At 39.5% G+C, this 13,205-nt stretch overlaps 1 long non-coding RNA gene across 1 annotated transcript in view; it reads left to right on the top strand.

Moving 5' to 3' along the window:
* The window catches only part of LOC130178136 (uncharacterized), an 86,603-nt gene extending 78,949 nt beyond the window's left edge, over positions 1-7,654 (top strand). Inside the window, exon 3 of the long non-coding RNA XR_008829111.1 lies at positions 7,538-7,654. This is a non-coding gene — a long non-coding RNA (uncharacterized LOC130178136). The remainder of the gene's footprint in view (positions 1-7,537) is intronic.
* The last annotated feature ends 5,551 nt before the right edge of the window (positions 7,655-13,205 follow it).

Raw genomic sequence — 13,205 nt, 5'->3', positions numbered from 1 at the left:
ATCACAGGTCTAGAAAGTAAATGATGCAGGTTACAATGAACTGCTCACTTCTGCTCATATAGTTATTTTTGTTTATACTGGTGGATATTTCTCTTCATGTCATGTTGTCATCACATTTGTTTTCCCCACTGTCTCAGCACATGGGACCTTTCTCTGATACAATGAATGCTATAGGTTGCAGCAGCCAACATGTAGTAATCTTGTCCCACCCAGGTGCATTTCAGAATATATTTTTATTATATAACAGGTTTAATATATAACAGGTGCCTCAGGTAGAAACATTTCTACTTACCAGCTTTGAGTTAATTTATTCCCTGACTGTGGTTATTTTACTGTAAAATTCAGTGTATACATTGGCACATCTAGGCTTAGCTGGCTATGTCACAATGAGGCTGATATGCCAGACTCACTGCACTTGTATGAAATAGGCCTAATGAGGCGGGGGTCAATATTATTCTTCGTTATCTTCTGACAGGATTTCTGTATTTCAATTGTGTTCCAAATTTAGACCTCAGATGGGGTGGGGTCTGCGGGGTGGCCTGCCTATTCATAGAGCTGGTAGTGTATGTGAGCTGCTGGAGGAGGAAGGGGGGATAATTAGTGGGCCTGTAGCCAGTTGTCATGGGGGAACCAATTTAGTCCCCAGAGAAGGGAAACGTGATAGGAGCGGGCAGAATGGAGAGTGACGCAGAAAACGCTCAAGTTGACGCAGTCGCCAAAATAATCTGCTGGCCTTATTGTTCTGCAGCGATGGAATTACTGATCTCAGCGTTAATCTTACACCAACACCTTGTAGCCAATCACGTCGGCCTAAATTTTTCTAGATGCATATTGGCCTGGGCAGCAAGCCAAAAGAGAGAGCGTATACCAACTACATGTGTGGAGATGTGGCCCCACATGCGTAAAACATCGGCCAGAATCACACAGAAACCAGAGCCTTGTGTTATTTCTACAGGACTGATGTTTTATTATACGAACCACAGAACAGCCATCAGTCTCGGAGCAGTTTTTTTTTCTTCACTGCCCTGCACTCAGAGCACACAAGGACAGAGTGTGTAAGGAGGGGGTGGGGGACTGTATATCATGGTTGCACTCACCTCTAGAGGACACTATTGTTCACCAGCCATACATCAAACAGCTCCTGATTCTCACAATTAACCTTTTAATTAACCTAACCCCATTAAGGCTGTGTGGTCCCGCCCAGTCGTTTTCAGGTGGGAAATGTGGCAGGATTCACTGCACTGTGAATATTCAGAAGCGAAAAATTCTTGTAAAAGTTTTTTGATAACTTGTAATTGCCATCCCACCTCCCCCTTCATGATCGCTGCTGACTGTAGCATCTTTCACCTGCATCTTTCACAGGGCGCTTTGCACGTGTGCTGAAATCTACCGACCGCACTTAAGAGTGTATATGACGCACGTCTGCATAACAAATTCAAACTATTTTGTCTGAAAACAGTGCTGCCAGGGCGCTGCATGGTCACACTGCGCGTATTTACCGTTATCCGTTTACCATTTAGAATTAAAATGAAAACACAATTAGCAGTTTAATTGGCCATTTTACTGGAGAATAATTAACTTCCCATTTATATGCACAATTAATTGACAGTCATTTGAAAGTGAGGAGTTAGTTTTAATCACACACAAGTTATTTACTCAGCTAATATTTTTAACTTTGTCTGAGGAAATGTTTACTGACATTACCAGTCGTGGTGTGTGGGAGCGCAACCGTGCGCCTGTGTGTGTGTGTGTGTGTGTGTGTGTGTGTGTGTGTGTGTGTGTGTGTGTGTGAGAGAGAGAGAGACAGACAGACAGACAGACAGACAGACAGAGGGAGAGAGAGAGAGGTGGCATCTTTTTAAATTGGCTTACAAACCGTCACATCCCTGTGTTATTAATGCCTCTTCAGGAAGCCACAATCCGGGAATCTGCAGGAAATGCACTTTATTAATGGATAAAACACTGTCGTCATCTCAAGGTCACAGGGATGTTCATGGATCGCAGCTACAGTTCAGACGAGCCAGGGTGAGAGCATCACAGTGAAAGGGGTTGTCCACCATGAACCGTTCATTTTCTAATTTGCCTCCAGATGTTATTATTAGCATCTCTGCAAAAGTAACTTGGGCAGTCCAGATGTTTTCTTTTTTCGTCACTGCAGCACTGCGTGAGTCTAGCCTACGTCAGCACTATATGTCACTAGCCTCCAGTGTGCAAGTGATCCATAGATTGTAGGCCTCCGTCAACATCACTTAGACTCTGCCTCACATGAAATGGTCAATTTTTCTATTTCATCTGGATACAAAGAGATATGACCATTATGTCAATTATAAGATTACATCATGTGCCTACCCATGATGCAGCCCTGACACATGGCAGCTGCAACCCTAACTTTTAAACCTTCTATATGGTTAACTGGTATGTTTTGTGTATTTACCTTATAATCCCATTGCTATGATGAGTTTTCGTGGTAGTGGAGCAACACTAGATCAGGTCATTTCCAGTGATAAAATAAGAAGTAATGTAGTGGTGCAGATGTACGGTGTAAAGTTGCAGATGATGGAAGTATTGTATTCAAGCACCTTACGTGACAAAATTATGAAAATACTTGAGAAAACTGAGAAAACGTGTTTAATAAAAGACTTTGCACTTCTTTTAAAGTTATAGTATGTAACTTTTCTGCATTAAAAACAACTAGACATATGTATTTAGTCATGAGTCGGCTATTTACATTATCCAAAATGTTTCAAGCAATTTTCAAACTCAGAGAAATTCTGATTTTAAGCAGGGTAACGGTTTGTTTCGTTTGCATCATATCCCCTTTGCAGTCAAAATAGAGTTTTTTTTTTTTTTTTTTTTTTATGCAGCTTTAACCCACATTTTTAGCATACACCTTTTCAATCTTGGTTGTTTTTAACTGTATATTTTAACCAGATGAAGGATTTTAGCTTTCAGGCATCTGGATCTGAAGTTATCAGAGAAACAAACTTAGCAAATGTTATCACCACCTCGGCTCGGAGCCCCTCAGAGACATCCTGTGTCTTCCTCCTCTCATAATCCTAGCTACTTCACCATCACCAAACTCAGTGTTTTGTTATTGTATTGATTAAGAGACTCCTAGTGGTAGAAAAATGACATACTGTGTGTTTAAAATCATTGGTCCACACATAGCTTTACATTAGTTTTATTAGTTTAATTTAGACTTTTTTTTTCTGTAACTGGATAAAAACTAGCTGGCAGTTGTTCCATCCTCCTTAAATTGTAGCCTAAGTAGTTTGCAAAATCTGCTCCCACAAACCTCATTTCATTTTTAAGCACCAGCAGGTATCAAACTTTCTGAGAATTGAACAGTCCAACCCTGAAGGCATCCCTTTGCTCAGTGTCTTCTTTCCATTTCTAGATTCCCACTTTACAAGCTTAAATGTCTACTTAATATGCTTTAATGCCTGCTCTTTAGAGCCAGGGAGCACTTCATCACTTTTATACACCTTTATATAACACACTGTTAACTAGCAATGCCTTATGGAACAGCTTGTCTTGCAGCTGGAAGGCGCCTCCATGGCATGATGGAGGTACCTGTTCACCATTCACAATGAGACAGTAAAATGGGAATAGAGGCCTCTGCATACTGCTGCTGTCTATATCAGTCAACGATGAATATTCATGAATCACAGTGTCATGACATGCTCTGTAATTGGCAGCAACATTAGCAATGACACTGCTGGTATCAAGTTCCTGCATATTCATGTGGTGGGGCAATATTTCCTCGTGGTGCTGTTTTTTTTCTCTCCTCTTGAAAGTGAAAATGTATTCTGAAGCTGCAGGTGTCCTTGGTGCCACAATCAATTGCTGGCTGGATTGTGCCTCAGTGAAAATCAGACAAACCATTAGTTTCTTTGTCAATCTCTTTGATTAATAACATATCTGAATTATAAAAGGCTGAGAGGACTCTAAATAGTGTAAAGTGAATCTCTTTGTAATCGTTATGAATGTGGACCGTAAGGACTCATCCACACCCTGTCATTGCCACTGGCTAGTGGGCTTTTAAAAGATCACTAGTAAAATGTATTGATTACTTTAAAAAGTAACAGGTTTGTATTATTTAATTATTATTTAGTTAGTCAGGAATGTGCTCGTGCTCTCTAATGATATATCATACAGTTTGTCTCTTTTCGAAGTTGTTTGAGGTGTGAGTAGATTGTGCAGCCATCACAGACACAAGTCTGTTCTCTGATAGTAGGCACACTGTGGCAGATTTCTTTTTGTAGTGGAATTTTCTGCAACTCCATTTCGGCCCCACTAAAGTGTCCTAGAATGGATAATGAGGGAATTGGATGAAGCTTTGCCTAAGCTGCAAAGCTTTCTCCTCAAAGCGGCTGGATGGGGGGATTTTTTTCTCCTCATGGCTCCAGTTTAGTGCAGTGCACCATTTGAGCTGTGGTGTAAAGAGGTAGACCTGGTTCTAAACCAGTGGAAGAGGCAGAACTGAGATGGTCACATTGTGTTTGACAACGTGAAGTTCATAAGCACAGCGTTAGTCATGTTTCCATTAAAAGTAAGTCCTTCATTCAAAATACTACATAAGGAAAAGTACAAACGTATCAGCACAATGTATTTGAATAATTAAAGTGCTTTTTCTGCAGTAAAATACCTTAAGTTTGTACTTAAATACAGTACGTGAGTAGATATACTTAGTTCCCAAAGTTTGCAGGCCGTTATAAAGGGAATGTGGTGGTGGAAAGTAACTAAGAAAAACTACAATGCAAACATTCTGAATGCAACTGAATTGCCACACAATGCAGTTTGTTTCAGCGATGGACACTGCAATCCTTGCTGTTCTTTTTCCTCTTTTTTCCTGTTGATCACCAGCTGAGCAGTATCTGCACATTACAGTAGGAGGCATGGCATTCTACAAGGAGGTAATAGAAACTGCTGTCACAGCTAGAGGAGGCTTTTTTTATAGCCAAATTCAACTGGCAAAATACAGGAGAAATCATGTGAGATTCTCTATGTTGCAGACAAGTCATCAGTGACCTGCTATGTTGTTAAAGTATTGATATAATTAGGAGTCCTCAAATTGTGTGTGTTAAATAAATATTTAGAAAGCAGGGTAGTATTTTTCATATTAATCAGATTTAATCCTACCTAATCAGCATTGAAAATTAGACTAAGCCTATTGATATAGATTATATTTGTAACTTAGTTTCATTATATGGATCCTTAACCATGAATGGGACAAAATAATAAGGAACAACTTAGGAAGTAATTTTAGTTACGCTACATCCTGTTCACTATTGCCTCTTCTTTCTTTGAGAAGGTAGATTGTATGGTGCCTCCGTAATGTGCACATGACAAACAGCCGCACTGAATTTGATAATGGGTGTCATTTGTCTTTTTCTGCTTTGCTTATTTTAGATAATCCTGTGCCATCATCTTCTTTACTAACTACAAGTCTTGCAATTAGTCAACTCTGCTTGTTAACATGTCTCGATACCGTTCGTCTGTGTGCCACATGCAGATTTCGTGATTAATCTAGAAAGACAATATTTTGAAATGTTATTGGGTGTGGAATATAAACAAGCATGTGATATATTGTTTTTATTGCTTGATGGTGTCTGACAGCTTTGTCACAGAAAATGCATGGCTTCTTTTTTCCTAAATCCATCATGAGGAATATAAAGACATATGCATAATAATGAAACACATTTATTAATATGTACTGTCCCCTGGAGTCATATGACAATGAAATGGATGACTGGTTTTCTTTTGCATGGATGCTATAGGTCTGTGTATCGCATGTGCAGAGGCAGCTGAACAGGTAACAACGGTCTACATGGATGAGTTCCCACCCAGACAAGCTCAGGCAGTGGCCTTATGGAGCTCTCAGGAGTTTGATGGGTTCATTGTTGGAGGAGGAGCCACTGAGTCGGGTCATACTTCGATGCACTCACAGGCGGCAAGTTGCTTTTGTCCACTGGTTAAAGCAAAAAAAGCTGAAGTTCAGTGCTCCTAATGGTATTTAGTACAACCACGTATTTTTACTAAGAAAGACTCTTTTTGAATTAAACTGCAGACTTTGCCATCTTATTTAGAGATTGTGAATGGACAGTAGCAACTGTCTTATCAGCCCCTTTATAGATACATTTGGTGATATACTATTTTTTTCTTTCTATAAAACCAATGAAAATCCCAAAACCATTCTTGTCCAAAAACTCATAAGACCACATAAATGAACCACACACAGTGGGTAACAAGTTCCTTCATTATGATAAACATGGGCACTGTAGTATATTTTGAGTCAACTCCACAAGTATGTTAATCCGTCACTGAAAATAGTCCCCAACAAATGCAGTGTGATGTTTATTGAAACTAGAGTTGTTTAAAGAAACTAGCATTTTTAAATGAAGCTGTATACTCGTGACCTGACTTGCATCTTCAGTAGGAATGAATTGTCTTGGCCTCAGTGGACTGTGAAAGACATGGTAGGTGACATGGTTCAATAAGAAAAATAGAGAATAAGGTTGGCTTTATTCTTTAAGCCACTACTTCGATTGTTTTTAAATTAATTATGACTAAAATAATTGTTTTCTATGTAAATTGAATGTATCAAGGTTTCATGAGCAAACAAACTGATAAATTACAATTTTTCTTCCAACACCAGCGCCATCGTTTTTTTGTGAACAGTTCTTTGAGAGGATTTTTCATGGCCGACTCTTGTTCAGTCCTTGCTTGCAACAACAAATATGCATTCTCCATCCTGATGTTGCATAACCTCCTTGCCATTGTGATGGAGCTGCTTCCAAGCTCTCTCTCTCTGGGGCTTCATCTGTAAGTCTAGAGCAGCAGAATGTTTGAACTGGGAGGATTTCTCTCCTTAACAAGTCCATGGGCTTTAGTCCAATCACCAAAACAAAAAAAAATAACTGATAGCTCTTTTATTCTCCTCCAATGAGGGAGAGCATCCTCTTGTGGTTACCATTACATACCAAATCAATTATCTATGCTGCTGGTTGGAGGCTTCTTAAATGTGTTTTGCCCCTTTATTTACTCGAGTTGTCTAATGGTGGTGTAGAGGGGGTTTTCAAACCCTTTCTTCTAATCCTCAGTTATTCTTCCTTTCTTCTTTTCAAAACTGGGATTTACAGACCATCTGGGACAGCAAAGAAGCTTCTAATAGGCAAAGTAAAGAGCAATTTCAGTGTTAAAAAAGCTATGAAAGTCATATCATTCCTCTCAAATACATGTATTAAATATGTGATGAAGAAAACTGATGTTTTCTAGATCTTTTTTTTTTTTTTGGTTTAGTTTCTTTAAGTGTGTTTTCTAAACATGCAGTTCCTTTTTGATACTCATGCTGTCATACTGGTGGAAATGATTGTTGTTTTTAACCAATGGAATATGTATGGCCTCACAATATTGTTCTGGTCATGAATATTACAGTGGAAGGTTGTGCATATGTGAATAGTATCTTGATCCATTCTAAAGATTTGGGACAATAAGTATCCAAATGTTGATGTGTTTCCTTGGTTCCCATTGTCAGATCTCAAAACTGCCCCCGTGCAGGGAGACAATTTCTCATCAGGCACCAGCAGCCGCAGCACCAAGCTCATTCACGGAGGAGTCCGATATCTACAGAAAGCCATCATGAAATTGGATTACAAACAGGTAAATGCTTCATTTTTTCTCCGCAGCTGACACTTATCCGCAGAATTCCTGGTCCCTCTGGTCATATTGCTTTATTTACCCTCCCATGTTCATTTTTCATTCGTGGGAAGCAGTGACATGTTTGCCTTGAATGACTGCCTGCCTGGAATTTTCCAAAGTTGTTTTAAAGAAATCTTACAACTTAGCAGACCTCTGTTGTTATCATATTGTGAGTTAATTCATGAAATTATCGCTCAGTAATAGGTAGAATGACGCCTACGTGTCCTCCTTTGTCGTTGTATTGTTTAAGACGAGTCACCAAGGTTCAAACTGAAATGTCACCATCTTCTGTTACATTTCACAGTATTTGAGAAATCTCATTATTCTCAGCTTGTGTTTTCTTTAGGAGCCTTATTTTGCTATCTGTATGAACATACGAGGGTCCTGGAGGTGAGCAGCAGAGGAGACCAATTAGTGTGATTGCAGGAATCGCAACTGCCTAGTCAGCAGCTCGACAGTAAAATGTAGGCTGTACTACATGTCTTGGATGAAACACAGGGCAAATTAAAGCAACAGTGTTTGGGGCTGGGAACTTCATACTTCTACTCACAATAATATTTACCCCCAAAACCTATATAATCTCATTTGGGTGTCAAAATCAACTAATGACTATCAAAACAGCGGGAAATTAAATTTTGGTTCTTTATTAGTGAAATGAAATGTCCTGATGCCAGCAGGACAAGGTAAACTGTAATAGGTCACTGCTGTCATTCAAATATGCGCACAGATTATTTTTAATTTATTACTTTAACTATGGAGATAAAGGCTGAATTAAAATGACCTGAATTGAGCTGAAACAATTAGTCGATTTAAATAATTTTTTAAAGCAAAAATGCAAAAATTCACTTGCACCTACTTCCAATGTGTGAATTATTGGTGGTTTTCTTATGCTTATATGATGATAAACTGAATGTTTGGATTTTGTAATATTGGTTGGACCAAAAAAAAAAAAAAAAAAGTAGATGTCACCTAGGACTTTCATGGTTTTCTGAGATTTTATGGATCAATAATGAAAATAAATGTTATTTCAACCCAAATTAAAATATATTTTGATCCTGACAAATGATGCATTGAACACTCCTCCAGTGCAAGATAGTGAAAGGAGCCCATGTCTAGTCTAGTTTGTTGTACAAGTGAAACCTATGTTTTCCCCTCATTTTACCTTTTTCCTGATCATTTTTCACCTCATATACCAGAGAAAGCAGTAAACCTTTCCCTTGATAAAGCCATGGAGTTGGGAAGATGGAGAAGTTCAGCCGAATGGTAGTAAACTTTACAATCACCTTTAGGCTGAGAGGCCCATTGAAGTGTAAGGTAAAGGAAGAGTGGTCCATGGCATCTCTGCACCATCTCGCCTTTGCTCTCTCAGACATGGTTGAACTCAGGGGCCTTGATTTGATTGGTGCAGCCTTGAATCATAAGCTTTAATTGCACCTGACATTTAAAGCTTCTCTCTGGTATTTAAAGCAGTGTACAGGTGTGGCTCATTACTGAGAGGGGGATAGGAGATTTTCTGATTTCTCTCTCATTGCGGAGCTGTGGCGGCGTCTTAAGTCATCATGCTGCCTGTCACCGTCCCAGAACCCCTCCCTCACTCGCACAAAGCCATATCTGACCCAACTATCATCAGTCAAAGTAGAGTTCAAGCCTATCATAAAATGATGGGCACTTTTTTTAGTGCTACAAACTCTGCCATGGAGAAGGAAGCTGCAGACAGTATCACAGGGAATAAAAGAGCGTGACTGTGGTAGCATGTGATCCACGGAACATATTACCAGCCCTTCAGATGTTGAATTTTTCGTGGTATTGCAAAGTAGTGATTCATGCAATCTGCCATGCTGATGAAAGACAAACTGGTGAGAGCTGTTGTTTTATTATGATGCTCAAAGCTTCAAACCATGAAATCCTTTCTTGAACAGTATATGGTGTTCTGTGCACATTTATAATGCAGCATGAAAGTATACAGTATGAATCACTTTGTGCAGTGTTAAAAATTATAGCACTTATCACAGCAGGAGATGCTGGTAGCAGCAATCTGACTGCAAATTGTAGAAATCTAAATCTGTCCTATTATCTGTGCCGTGTGATTGCAAAACTTGTTTTCTCTTGTCTTTGGTGAACTAGAAGTGTGAAGCATACATGTGCAGTGATTTAACTCTAAGAACTACAGATATATTGACCACAGTAAAATGTAACACATCTGTGGAGCTGAATTACGCACTTGAAGGCCTGTGTGTTGCCATTAACACGTATAACCCAAACAGACCATAAACACGTAAATTTAAATGAATGAGGTGTTATTAAATTGAGAATAGCGCAGAACAGATGTCTACATCACAGTGTGTTTGGCACCAAAAAGAAAAAGTATAATTAAATACAGGTTTTTAATTGTTATTTGTCCGTTTCTTTCTGAGTAAAGTATCTTGTGTCTCACACAGCCATGTAATTGCTGTCTATGTGAGCGTAAGTAAATTAGAAACAACATTTTTTTTTTTTTTTTTTTAAACAGACAACAGCCAGTGGGCATCGCGTTCCAACCGGTCCCAGGATCTATTTATCTCGGGGCTATATGTGCCTCGTGTTGGCATCAGAAAAACAAAGCATATGTTGATTGTTAGCCAGGGTGTACATAGCATGTCCTGTTCACTCAAGGTCTCCCTTGTAGCTGCAAACTCCCAACTTTGTTTCTCTAGGCTATCTGTCAGCCTTCATTTAGCATTTGAGGTTTCGTGGATTCCCATGTACTGCAAAAAGGCAACATACTTCTGAGGGAATACGGCCACTATCTGAGCAGTGATCTGTCAACCTTATTCATTTAGCAGAAGTAAGTAGGAGAGGGGGGTATTTTTCATGAGCTATTTATATTTTTTCAGTTTTATACCAGCAGATTTTTTAAATAAAAATCTTTTTTACTCCGAGAAAACAGCAAGATCTGAGAAAAATAAATAAAAAGCTATAGGTGGAATTTTATAGTATTAATAAAATGATGAATCCTATTATAATTAGTGTAGAAAGAACAAAGGGATAAAAAAAATCTAAAAACATTGTACCACTTACATGTATTTAATATTTCCTCAAGCTGTCTTTTCCACCCTTTTTCCCATACGCAACTGGGTACATTATGGCAGTGACATTTTCTGTCCTGACCTTCTTTACCGGGGATCGGGCTTTGACTGCTCGGGTTCATCTCCTCAGGATTTTTCAAGCCATCATGGTCAGATAGTTTCAACATGTAGACATCCTTTAGCCTTAGAAAACGTAGTCTTTACAAACATATAATTTAGTGAGAAATGACAAACAGATTGTCAGACTCCATACACATAAATCACACAGACAAATGCTCTCATAAAGGGACCTGATACACTCATCCTGTAGTCTTATATATGTTATAAATGCTAAGCTTAATCAGTTTCAAAATTCTACACTGTATTTAAACTTTTATACTTTTAAGGCAGTATTGCCTCTTGTTGTGTCTTTATATATCATTCAACTGTGCCCTTCGTCTTTTTGCTAGAGGAGTAATTGACAAAAGCATCTGGGATAATAACTCCATCTCCCGCTGTACCTGTAACAATTTAATTGGACAAGTCAGCCCAGCCAAGCATCTCTGGCTCTATGACTGGGAGACATGAAATTCATTGTCATTATTGTCCCTGTCATTTTGCAGCATTTTGTCCAGCCGCAGAGTTCCTCTCACTCCACTGAGTTTTGTACCTCCAGGAGGCTGGAAAGAGTGGTGGTGTGAGCTGAGCGGAGGTAGGGGCTGGATGGGAGGGAAGGGAGGAGAGGGGAGGAGGAGGAGGAGGAGGAGGAGGATGGAGGGGGGGCTCCTGTTCCTCCAGGGAGCTTTGATGCTCATTTAGCTCTGGTCTGTCATTCGGCCATTTTGGCTTTTAATTGCTGATGATAATTATCATCATCATTATTGTTACCTTCATCAGTGTGTCAGGTTATTATAGCCGTGCTATGCTGTTCATTCATAAATCCTGGTACCCGCGATCTGACTAATCCTTGAATTCCTGACATTTAATGTAGTATTAATGCTCCTGTTCTTTGCCCAGTGCCAATCTGTGACAGGCTCACAACAGAGAGCTGTGAATCACAGGGTCAGAGGTCATTAGGAGGCTCAGCAATCACTGAGGATCAGACACTGCCTACTAGTGCAGAGCCCCTCTCAAGCCTGAGCTGCTTGTGCCTGTGTGCCTGTGTGCCTGTGTGCGTGTGTGCGTGTGTGTGTATGCATGTGCACACACACCACCGGTGGCATAACTTTGCTAACCATATACTATAATGGTCACATTCACCCTACAGAGATGAAGAAGTGGATTCCATGGTCTTCCTAATACATCATGGCAGGGTGCATACTCTTGTATGTGATTCATTCTAAAATGTGGCCTTTAAATCTGTTGTTTTCTTGTTTTTTTTTGTTTTTTTACTTTTTGCTTTCAATTTATTTATTTATTTCCCGTACTGGGGGAATGGCTTGGAGCATGTCGTAGCATTAAGCAGAGCCCACCAGCTAGCTAGCCTCAAGTCGCTCAAACGTAAAATAAATCAGGGCACAAAGGACCCCGCTCATTCCTGCAAAGTAGCAACATTTTCCCTGGCCAACAATGAGGACTTGAACTTCCCTGGCAATAACAAATAGAAAGAAAGTCACCCGAGACACCAACATTAAAAGTGATTAATCATCTCTATTCTCTCTTTACTTTTGAACCAAGGGATTGTCCAGCAATAAATCTTCAAAGATGTACATAAGAATCACTTCCTAATGAAACCAGGCTTTGTTCATTTGTCACCTTTTAGACCCTTTCATTTAAATTACAAAACTTGTGACCTTGTGACTCTGAATATAGATCTCTGGTATTTTAGAGCTGAAGAGGGATTAATCCATAAATCTTGATACTAGATTTCTCTGTTCATTAAGAGGATTCTGCGGAGGGATCTTCAGCTGGAAAAGCAGATCAGCTGCTGTCAAGAGCGATTTACTGTCATATTGACAGACTGAAGAATGTGATTATCAGGAGAGGAAGTGATTGTTTTCAGTGATCACTTTTTGTGGTTTTCTTTTTAAGATGTAGACTCTCACAGTTTTATTTTTTTATGCACATTTAACTTTGTTAAAAAAAAAAAAAAGAGTTATGAGAACATGTAGGTGAAAGCCCATACAAAAAAAAAAAATATGGAAAAATATTTTAATATCATCCTCCAAAGGCAGTAATAACACACAATCACATGTTTCACATAAGGGCAAAAAACAGCACTCACTGTCAAACAACAGGTTCCACAGCTCCTACCTCTGCACTCCTGGTATATTTAAGGCTTTGATATGTCTACTCCTTATCCCCACATTCCCTGCCTTTTCCCGAGGACCAGTTCTCCTTCCCAGTGCAGGAGAGGGGAGGGGCGAGGTGGTCGGGGGGGCCCACACACAGGCCAAAGGGCCACTGTGGCTTTAAGTGTGCTCCTTGTGTGGCCGGAGCAGCCATCGCGCTGATGCAAAG

This window comes from Seriola aureovittata, chromosome 11 (assembly GCF_021018895.1).
Source record: "Seriola aureovittata isolate HTS-2021-v1 ecotype China chromosome 11, ASM2101889v1, whole genome shotgun sequence".
Classification (NCBI taxonomy): Eukaryota; Metazoa; Chordata; class Actinopteri; order Carangiformes; family Carangidae; genus Seriola; species Seriola aureovittata.
Note: the sequence above shows the minus strand (reverse complement) of the source record. Positions and strands in the feature narration are given on the sequence as shown.